The 10,736-nt window shown below is 40.7% G+C and overlaps 1 protein-coding gene across 1 annotated transcript in view; it reads right to left on the reverse strand.

The window, feature by feature from the left end:
* The window catches only part of RAP1B (RAP1B, member of RAS oncogene family), a 46,941-nt gene extending 40,162 nt beyond the window's left edge, over nucleotides 1–6,779 (reverse strand). Inside the window, exon 1 of the mRNA XM_035002192.1 lies at nucleotides 6,623–6,779. The gene's annotated coding sequence lies outside the window, so the exon portion shown is untranslated. The remainder of the gene's footprint in view (nucleotides 1–6,622) is intronic.
* Nucleotides 6,780–10,736: the final 3,957 nt, after the last annotated feature.

A 10,736-nucleotide genomic window follows, 5' to 3' on the forward strand; every position in this document is an offset into this window, starting at 1 on the left:
GGTGAAAGTTTTTTGTTTTTTAATGCATGGCAGTGAAGAATACAATGATACAGCGTGGTGCTCTGACTTGATTTGTTCTAAGATGCTGAAAGTTTTACTCACCATCGCTTTTGTTACCATTAGTACAAATGTCCACGCAGTGAAAAAGGCAAAGAACATCTCAGTATTATTGTAAAAATAGTTTTGTATTTGCAGATTCCTGAAAGTGTCCAGGCAATCCCCAGGATTCCTTGGAGTGTATTTTGAAAACCCCTGGGCTAGACAATCTGTTAAGCTATTCACAATCACAATTATTCTTTCTTAGTCCTTATTCACGCCTTAATATAAATAACTTCAATTGGGAGAAGCGATGCTACAGAGAAATAAGTTTTATAGAACAATAACTAATACTACATTAGTATACTCTTTTATAATCATTTATAGATAATACTCCACTTAATCCTCAAGAACTCTAAGTGTATGCCACTGTTCCCACTGAGGAACCAAGGAGGTAGGAAAGGTTCAGAAAAGGAGGTACGAATTTTGCCTAAAAATTCATTGTACTGGTGTGATTATATATGACATTAATTTTTTCCTTTATATTTTTGTGTTCTAAACACTTTAGTAAGAAAATTCAAAAGACATACATTTAAAAACTCAGCCAGTCTTACCAATACAAACTCAATGCAGTATCTCAAGTTGCACAATTTCAAAAGAAGAAAACACACGTATTTATATACTTCATCCCTATCCTTCTTTATTATCTGTACAGTACAGAATTCAAGATTACCCAGGGATTCCTGAGTTTTGTTATCAAGGAGCATAACCATAACTTATCAATCTTAGGTAGCAGCTATAACTTTGCTAGCATTACGTAGTAATAGTAAGTCTCACTGTAACCTTAAAACACAAGCCAACAGCTGGATGCAATATGCATACCACTTTGACATCCAGAACCTACTAATTAGTTTATATTTAGTTTTTATTTATTTATTTTTTATTTTATTATTATTTTTTAATATTTTGTTTATTTATTTGACAGAGAGAGACACAGTGAGAGAGGGAACACAAGCAGGGGGAATGGGAGAGGGAGAAGCAGGCTTCCCATGGAGCAGGGAGCCCGATGCAGGGCTCGATCCCAGGACCCTGGGATCACGACCGAACTGAAGGCAGACGCTTAATGACTGAGCCAACCAGGCGCCCCTATTTAGTTTTTATTTTACTGAAATCCTCAGTCCCATTAACTGAGAACTTTCAGAAAGTCTCCTAATTTTTTTTAGAATAAAGTGACTTGGAAAAATATATTCCAATGTATAAACTTTAAAATATAAATTTTAGAAGACACAGATAATTAGAATTTTATTTTACGTAACATTTTCCATTTCCTTTCCAGAAGCTTTTGCCAAAAACTACTATTAAATGGACAAAACAGATTTTCTTTGATCTTTTTTCTTTTCCACAAGGCAAAGAGGAAAGCAACAGGTAGAGGTAATCCACTATTGGGGCAATCAGTTCACTGTATATTTTCAAAATAAAGTTATTCAATGAAATGCTAAATTTTGAATATAAGAAAAAAAAATCCATTTTATTAAAAGTACGTATTTACTGAAATAAATTTTCAAAGCAATACTGAAAAATTCAGCAAGATCTATAATGTGATGATGTGATTCCAAGAAGTCAATAATTTAATGCAATCAAAATGATTTATAACTGATTTAAATAAATGCTCTCTTCCTTTAACATCTTTATTGAGTCTACTTGCACAACAGTTAAAAACACTTAATTCCTCACCACTGGAAAAGACTACCTAGCAAATTATCTCATGAGATCAGAATGGTTTAAATTTAAAAGGTCTCACTGGTTGTATGTATAAAATATATAAAGTATATAAAGGAACTTAACTACAAAATTATAAAATAGCATAACTACGAGAGTAAGCTTTAGAAACCAACTCAATGTAAAATCCAAAATCAGAACACTAGATAATTTCTCTCTATGGCTAGAGAGACTGGGATTCTTAATTTAAAAGTGAACATATATAGGGGCGCCTGGGTGGCTCAGTTGGTTAAGCGACTGCCTTCGGCTCAGGTCACGATCCTGGAGTCCCGGGATTGAGTCCCGCATCGGGCTCCCTGCTCAGCGGGGAGTCTGCTTCTCCCTCTGACCCTCCTCCCTCTCATGCTCTCTTTCATTCTCTCTCTCTCAAATAAATAAATAAAATCTTTAAAAAAAAATAAATAAAAAAATAAAAGTGAACATATATATATTTTTTAAGATTTTATTTATTTATTTGACAGACACAGCGAGAGAGGGAACACAAGCAAGGGGAGTAGGAGAGGGAGAAGCAGGCTTCCCGCCGAGCGGGGAGCCCGATGCGGGGCTTGATCCCAGGACCCTGGGATCATGACCTGAGCTGAAGGCAGATGTTTAATGACTGAGCCACCCAGGCACCCCTAAAAGTGAACGTATTTCTAGTACTCAAGTACCTCAAATACAATAAACTTTAATCATAGTTATATTCCAGAATATTGTTCTGTATAATAAAAACCAGATGGAATTTCTTCAGTTCATGTTGCAGGTATTTTTTCTTTTGATAAGTAATTTAAATATTATTTAAAACATGGTACATTTCCCTAAATATTCATTTCTTTCTAAGTTTTAAGGCTCTTTGGAAACAGTTTAAAATCTTGATCCTCTATTAATGCTGAGCAAAAATTCCTTCTAAATCGCTACTGAAATAATAATCAGTTGCTGTATACCCTAATTTGACTAACACTAGGAATAAACACACCAGTGTTAGGAAGTATGGAATAGTGGTATTTCTTTTTGTTTGTGGAACATTTTAAAAAGTGGTTTTAATTTTTTAAAGGCAGCATAACCTTTCTTCTTTAAAACAGGAATTCTATGACTAGAATCCAGTGTTCAACTAGGCTCAAAGTACAACAGATTATATATATAGAAAGCTAGTCCTTCCTGCAAATGGATAAACTCATTCTATTCTTTGTAGCTACTGCTTCCAATGTTTTCATGAGATTTCCAAAGAATTAATAAATTAAAGACTTAAGTCCTCAAATGGTAATTAGTACCTTTGGATACTATTGCAAAATATCTAAGAACACTGAAAAATATTAGGCTTTCAGCACAAGTGTTTCAGCACATGGTACAGTACTCCTGTTTATTGAAAAATTTGTCCAATGTTACAATGAATCATTGCATCAGCCAAAATGTCTGTTCTTAACTTTTTCTATAAGAAATTCAACTTGAAAAGGCTAACAGTAAAAACTTCAGCCTAATCTCTAAGACTATGGAGTCCTCAAAAATGATGAGGGGAAAAATAATCAAGGCATTTATTTTAATCACAGCCTTATGTGGTCCCACAAAGTTTAAGATCAATCTTATCAAAGTTTTTCTATAGACTGAACATGTGACATCACTACCACAACAACAACAAAAGCACTTTTGACTATTTAGTTCATACATACTAAACTATTCCTGGTCATGTCAAATTTACACAGTACAGATCAATACCCACCCTCTTTATCAATACATACACAGGAACACATTATTTAAGTCTAGGAAAATGACATGTGCGCTTTCAGTGAGATCTTGGTATTCAATAATAAAACCGCTTATTTAAAATTACACATTTGGGAAAAAAAATAACACCTGTGTAAAACAGCCAAATTTTCTCTGTATTCAGATCCAGTTTCACTGATTAATTTCACTCCCTTAACAAATATTCATCAAGTACCTACTACAAAAGTCAAAATTGAAAATGAGCAATTTCTCATCCAAATCTTAGACTTTATATTTAAAATATGTATAGTTAGTTACTATGTTATCAACCTCTCAATAGGCCTTCTACTAGTCTTGAATTACACTAGAAGATGCACTTAATATGGTATTTATGTACATGATCAAAGTTTTATGATTAATTCTTTATTACATCTCAACAGATACTCCTTACTTGATGGCCCCATACCATGGGGGTTCTCTTCCCCTTTATATGGCTAAGAGAAAATATTGGAATTCTATATTGGAATTCTAATAAGGATTGTTTTGAGGATAAAATGAAAATCAATTTGTAATGTTACCTGGGTGGCTCAGTTGTTAAGTGTCTGCCTTCGGCTCAGGTCATGATCCCAGAATCCTGGGATCGAGCCCCGCATCGGGCTCCCTGCTTGGCCAGGAGCCTGCTTCTCCCTCTCCCCCTGCTTGTGTTCCCTCTCTAGCTCGCTCTCTGTGTGTCAAGTAAATAAATAAAATCTTAAAAAAAAAAAGGATTCCAAAGCCAATGTAGAAATGTTTCTTTTGAAGGAAGACAAAGTTCTCTTCAAATATTCTCAAATGTTCACTACAGTTATTTCTTAAGTCTAAATGCTAAACACTTGTTATCTGCACAGGCAAGGTTCTAGGAACTAAGAATACAATGGGGAATGCAATGGTCCCTACCCTCATTATGCTTACATTTAACAAACTGGTATTATCTACGTGCAATGTACCATGCCAGTGCTTTGGGGCATACAAAGAAGACATCCTGTCCTTGGACTTTACAACTTAGTGGAATAGGTAACAAAAATCGTATGAATAATGATAACAGAACAGTAACAGAATGTTAGAAGTGATAGGTGTCACAGAAAGAAAGAGATGACTTTCATGGAGTGAAGCCTGGGGGTGTTATGGGGAGAATGCAAAAGACAAGAGTAATTGTTTTCATGCCCTCTATCACATTTTTAAATTAAGCCAGTTTATTATCGGGTTCTTCAGTTGTATTCTGATACCTGGCACATTAAAACTAAAATGGCTACAGGTGTTCTAAAAATTTACTTTGTGGCTTCCTCAGATAAGGCAACCTCACAATTTATTGAGAATGCCAAAGAAGAAAATCCAAGTGAAAACACTGTCATGCAGAGTTTAAAAGCAGGAAGGGCTCAAATAAGACCATCATTCAGGGCTCTGTGTCCTTAACCTTCCTTGAGTATCAATTTCCTTTCCTAAACCTGGGAATGTGGTTCTTCCACACTATTTGACTAAGGTACTAACATTTTGTGTATGACTGTTATCCTGTAAAAATGTAATTCACTATAAAAATACTCTATTTCTTTCTCCTGATTCTCTATTACATACTGTCCTAAAAGTCAGCAAGGCCACTAACTAATCTTATCTTTTCCAGGCCTCAGTTTCCTCCTCCATAACATGAGAGGGTGGGACTGGATGACCTAAATAGTCCCTTCCGGCCCTTAAAAAGTCCCATGACTCCATTATGACTCAAATACTATTCAAGAGTCAGCTTTGAGGAGAGATCGGAGTTTGAAATTAAATGAACGTCTCCCTTTTTTAGTTTCTAGCTAAGATAAGGTTTCGTTGCGCAAGTCTAAGCAGCATTCTAATTACAAAAAAAGAGTCAAAAATAAATTTGCGAGTTAGAAGCTTTAAGTTGTAAGCACTCGATATATATTAGATGCTACCAGCAAAACAAAAATCCAGTTAGACTGAATTAATCTTAAAATACTAAAATCACAATGTTAATTTAGTGTCAACTTTCTACCCCGTTAAAAATGTAATTTCCCGTTACTGTAATACAGAACTGCTTACGTTCCTTCCAAACAAGAGTTGCAGGGCAAAAATGTTTTGCTAAACTAATGGGGGGGGGGGGGTGGAGCGAAGGGGAAGCAAATCCTGTGCTTAAACTCGTAAGGATGATCTTTTCTCCAAAAGTCAGCAGTTCTTTTCAGAAGAAAAATCCAAATGGCCCGGTTAATTGGGGTAATTTTAAATAAAACTCATGGTGCTGACAGTTTTAGGATTAGACACATCGAGATGGCGAAAAAGAGAAGACGACAAACTTCCTGGATTTTGTCTCCCTCTGTAAGAGAAAAGAGATTTCCTCCTGCTGACGAAGGGAAAGGCCCCTTTAACAGTTTTTCCCTACGCGGTGGTTCCTGCCAGACTAGGTGGGGCTCCCTCCCCTGCCTTCCTCCTGCCACTTCCCGCAACAAATGGAGCAAACCAGTCCCGTTTCAGGCAAACTTTTTCCCTGTCAGGCTGGAGCCTGCAGGGCGCCGGGGAGTGGTTTCCCCCGAACGCTCCTCGTCCTGGCTCGGGGCTGGGGGAAGCTGCGTCTTCTCAAAAGACAACTTTCTGGTTTCCGTTCTAACTTCCACCCACACCCAGGAGGGCACCGAGGTGGCCAGCGAGGGGGCTCCGGGGCGGGGGACGAGTGCTCCGGGGAGCCGGCGGGGGACGGCGGGCAGCCAGAGAGGCTGCGGCGGCCGCGGACAGGAGGGAGCGAGCGGGTGTGTGTGTGTGGGGGGGTCCTCGGGCTCTCACTTCCTCCGCCATATTTCAGACATTTGACCCCTTCCGCAAAGCGCGCTGTTCCCCCGCGGAGGCGGCGGCGGCAGCGGCTGCTCGTCCCCGCCGGCCCGGAAGGCAGCGCGCTCGCCGGCCGGGCGCCGGGCCCTCGCACCACCTGCAGCGCGCCGTGAAGCCGCCGTCGCCGCCGCCAGGGTCCCTGACCGCCGCGCGCGCCCCGCCCGGCCCGCGCCGCACCCCACCCGCTCCCCTCAGCCGGCGCCCGGCCCCCGCCCCGCGCGGCCGCCGCCGCCGCTCCCCTCAGCGGCCACGCACGCACTCTGCGAACCTCTCACGCTGTCACCGGGTCCCCGCAGCCCGCGTCGCCCCGCGCCTCGCGCTCCCTCCGGGTCGCTGCTCCCGGCGCCACGGCGGTCCTGCCGCTGCCGCTGCCACCGCCGCCGCTCCGGCTGGTTTACACGCCTGACTCTGGGCGAGGTTTGGCGGTGTCGCCTTGACGTCAGGCGTTCAGCCTCGCTCTCGCTTCCGTCCGCGGGCGGGGCGCGAGTGCGCGGCCGGGGAAGGGGCGGGGCCGCGGGGCGGAGCGAGGGGAGTCGAGGGGCGGGGCCTTCCGCGCCGCCGCAGCGCAGGCCGGACACACGCGGCCCCCTTCGCTGCGAGTTCTGGGCGGTGTTTCTCTCTCACCTCTGGAGCCCCTTTAGCTTCGCCTGGGCCACCTGGCTCAGGGCAGATGCGCGTGTCGACTTCCCTGACCTCAGCGGGTTACAGTGAGGCGAAGGGTTTAGAAACCCTCCGAAACTTAAAAGGTGCCTTTAATGCAAACTAATTCAGTCACCAACGCCACCCAACAGTTGGTGCTCGCGTATTCCTTTGTGCTGGGGAAAGTGGCTGGGCAAGTAACAGAGCGTGCAGTTTCCACACACCTAGATCTCGCACGAAGGAAACCAGGCCAGGGACCTTCTATAGCTGAGGGTAATCATGGGTGGGGGCCAAATTGGGCACGGTCCTTTTCATTCTTGAACGGGTTTTTCTCTTGACAAGTATTTCATACACTGGTGTCTTAACCTCGGTGAAATCTTTCCAAATTACCCTTCCAAACTCAGTTAACAAATCCATGATCACAAACAACTTGGTACTCTGTACCTAAATCAACTATTTGTATGGATAAAATAAAATTGCATATTTAAATGCACGACTCGGGCACTTTAAAGGGTTACTCATAGGTAGGTTTATGGTGAGACTACCGGGCAACAAAAAGCACTTTCTGTTCCGAAAATGGAGGGAACTTAACGAGGGAACTTAAATTATTAGAGAAAAGACTAAAATGCAACTACCCTTCGTACAAAACATCAGCTCTTTTATGAAACAAAGTTTTGATGAAAGAAGAGATTCCAAGAGAGAGCAAAATGCAAGGAAAAGTAGGGATTGGGAAGTAATTGAAAACTAACTTTTGCTTACTTCAGCTTAACTTTATTCTTGAAATAAATTCTGGTGAACTTTGATGAACTTGGAAGATTAATAAAAAGTATGATTAATTTCACTCCTGTAAAGAATACTAGAAATTGAAAACTTAACCAAGTTAAAGAATAGATAAGCATGAATTATAATTATCCTAAGTTTTCTGTATGTAAGTGCTTTCTAGGTATCTCACAATTTAGGTTGATTGAATGTTACATATTTCTGCAATTTCTGTTTCCTTAGAAAACCCTTTTTTAATGGAAATTTCAAAGGCAAATTTCAGAGCAGTCTGTAGGAATTGTTTTTTTTTTTTTTTTTTTAAGATTTTATTTATTTATTTGAGAGAGAGAGCGTGTGAGCCGGGAGAGGGGCAGAGGGAGAGGGAGAAGCAGACTCCCCGCTGAGCAGGGAAGCCCCACATGGGGCTTGATCCCAGGACCCTGGGATCATGACCTAGCTGAAGGCAGATGCTTAACCAACTGAGCCACCCAGGCACCCCAGTCTGTAGGAATTATTGTAAATTCTAAATGAATGAATTTTAAATAAATTAGACTTTACTGACTTCAGTTATTGCATGGAACTTTGATCAAGTCTGAAAGCCTGAAACTCTTAAATTCGTGGAAGCAGGTGTTACTTGGGTATACCTGTGTTTTTTCTTCTTTCTTTCTTTCATCTCTCTTTGACTTTGGGCAATTGATTTTTTATTTATTTATTTTTTTCAAAATCAGTTTTAGAAGATTGGAGCTAGGATTATTTAGAATTTGAGGGAATACTTTATTTTAATTAAGAATACTTCTTCTTCTAAAAGACTAGAAATCATCACACTTTTTTTTTACGCTTCTATTTATTTATTTGAAAGAGAGAGAGTGAGCATAAGCAGAGGGAGAGGCAGAGGGAGACAGAAAGGGAGAAGCAGGCCTCCCACGGACCAGGGAACCCGATGCAGGGCTTGATCCCAGGACCCTGGGATCATGACCTGAGTTGAAGGCAGACGCTTAGCTAACTGAGCCACCCAGGCGCCTCGAAATCATTACACTCGTATTAAACTATTATCTTTATACAGAGAATGCCAGAATCTGCATGTCTTAGCACCAAACTCACTTTTGGGTTTGGAACCCGGGTTCCTGTCTTCTTGAAATATTCACCAGGATATCCCACTGGCAACTTCAACTGGTCATGGTTGCCGACTGAACTGGTCATCTGTCACCAGACTAGTTTTCGTTTGTTAATTGTATCACCATCTTTTAAATTAGCCATTCTCCAAGCCTGATACTCCTTTTTCTGCCTTTTCTCAAACCCATCAGTCAATTGGCACATCTATTAGGTAGTAATTCATTTCTAATAAGACCACAGTTGTCTAGGTTGGCAATACCTCTCAACTCCTGGACTTTAGCCACACCTTCCTACCTTGTCTTGTGGCCTCTTGTCTGGTCCTGCTGTGATCTATTCTACACATTGTTGCCAGATGAATGATCTTAAAGCATCCTGAGCAAGTCACTCTTTTCCTCAAAGAGCCTCCAGTTACTTGGTTGCCCTACCAAAATAAAGTTAAAATCCTTGTAGAGTATCTTACTCTTCCTTCTCACTTAAAACTGTCTTACAGTCAGAGTGGACTTTTCATCTTGCCCAAATATAGTGGTTTCCCACTGCTCTGGTGTGTATAGGTGATTTCCTCTGCCTGAAGTGTTCCTTCCCACTCTTGCCTGCTAATCAAGGTCCATTTACTTTCTCCAAGAAAGACCATCTTTCCAATCAAATGTGGTCCGATATTTTCAATTTAATGTGGTCTCTTCTCTTTGGAATCCCCATAACACTCTATTGCTCCTTTCTTTTGTCACTTATATTCTACCTTCCTACTAGAATAGGGGTTTGCAAACTTTTCCTGTAAAGAGCCAGATGGTAAATATTTAAGGCTTTGGGGGCCAGATGGTCTTTGTTGCAGCTACTCAACTCTGCCTTTGTTGTGCAAAACCAGCCATAGGATACATAACAAATGAGTGTGACCATATTCTAATAAAACTTTATATATGGACACTAAAATTTTAATTTCGTATAATTTTCACATGTCACAAATCTCTTCCTCCCCTTCTTCCGCCCCTTCTTCTTCTTTCTCCCCTTCTTCTTCTTCTTCCTCTTCCTCTTCTTCTTCCATTTAAAAATGTGAAAACCATTCTTAGCTCATAGCTGTACAAAAACAGGCAGTGGGCTGGATTTGTCCATGTTTGCCCTGCTGTGCTCAGGACCAGCTTCATGGGCCTGTGACAGGGCCCTGTGCTTAGAAAGGCTCAATGATCAGTTTAATGCTCTGATGTCATCATCTTGAAATTTTTAATAATTTTGAACAAAGGGACTGCATTTTCACTTGGCATTGGGTTCCTCAAATTCTGTAGCTGGTCCTGCGTATACTAGAAGGGAAAAATCCATAAGATGTGTATTTCTCATGTTTGGTATAGTGCTTTTCACATAATAGGCATTCAAAATGTATTTGTTGAGAGATTTCTCAGGGTTGTATTTGTATTGAGCAGTATTGAAGAATGAGGTAACACCTCCCCAAAGAGCAGAATTGTTTCTGCTCACTATAAAAGCAGTACATCTCCTAAACTCAGGGTTCCCCTCCTGTATCACAACCCCCTGCAAGTGGGGGTTGGGGGATCAAGCCCCACGTGGGACTCCATGCTCAGTGCAGAGTCTGCTTGAGACCCTCTCTCCCTCTCCCTCTGCCCCTTCCCCCATTTGTGTTTTCTCTCTAAATAAATAAATAAATAAAATATTTTTATTAGTACTTTTTAAATTGTTTTATTCTTATGTTAATCCCCATACATTACATCATTAGTTTTAGATGTAGTGTTCCATGATTCATTGTTAAAATATTTTTTTTAAAGTCCACATAAATAAAAGTCTTATTGCAAATCCAAAATTGGATTTCAAAAATCCTCATATTTACCATTTTCCTAATTAACAGTTAATGATTATTAGCATTAATA

The sequence above is a fragment of the Mirounga leonina genome, unplaced genomic scaffold, assembly GCF_011800145.1.
Source record: "Mirounga leonina isolate KUSES-001 unplaced genomic scaffold, KU_Mleo_1.0 Mir_126, whole genome shotgun sequence".
NCBI classification, from domain to species: domain Eukaryota; kingdom Metazoa; phylum Chordata; class Mammalia; order Carnivora; family Phocidae; genus Mirounga; species Mirounga leonina.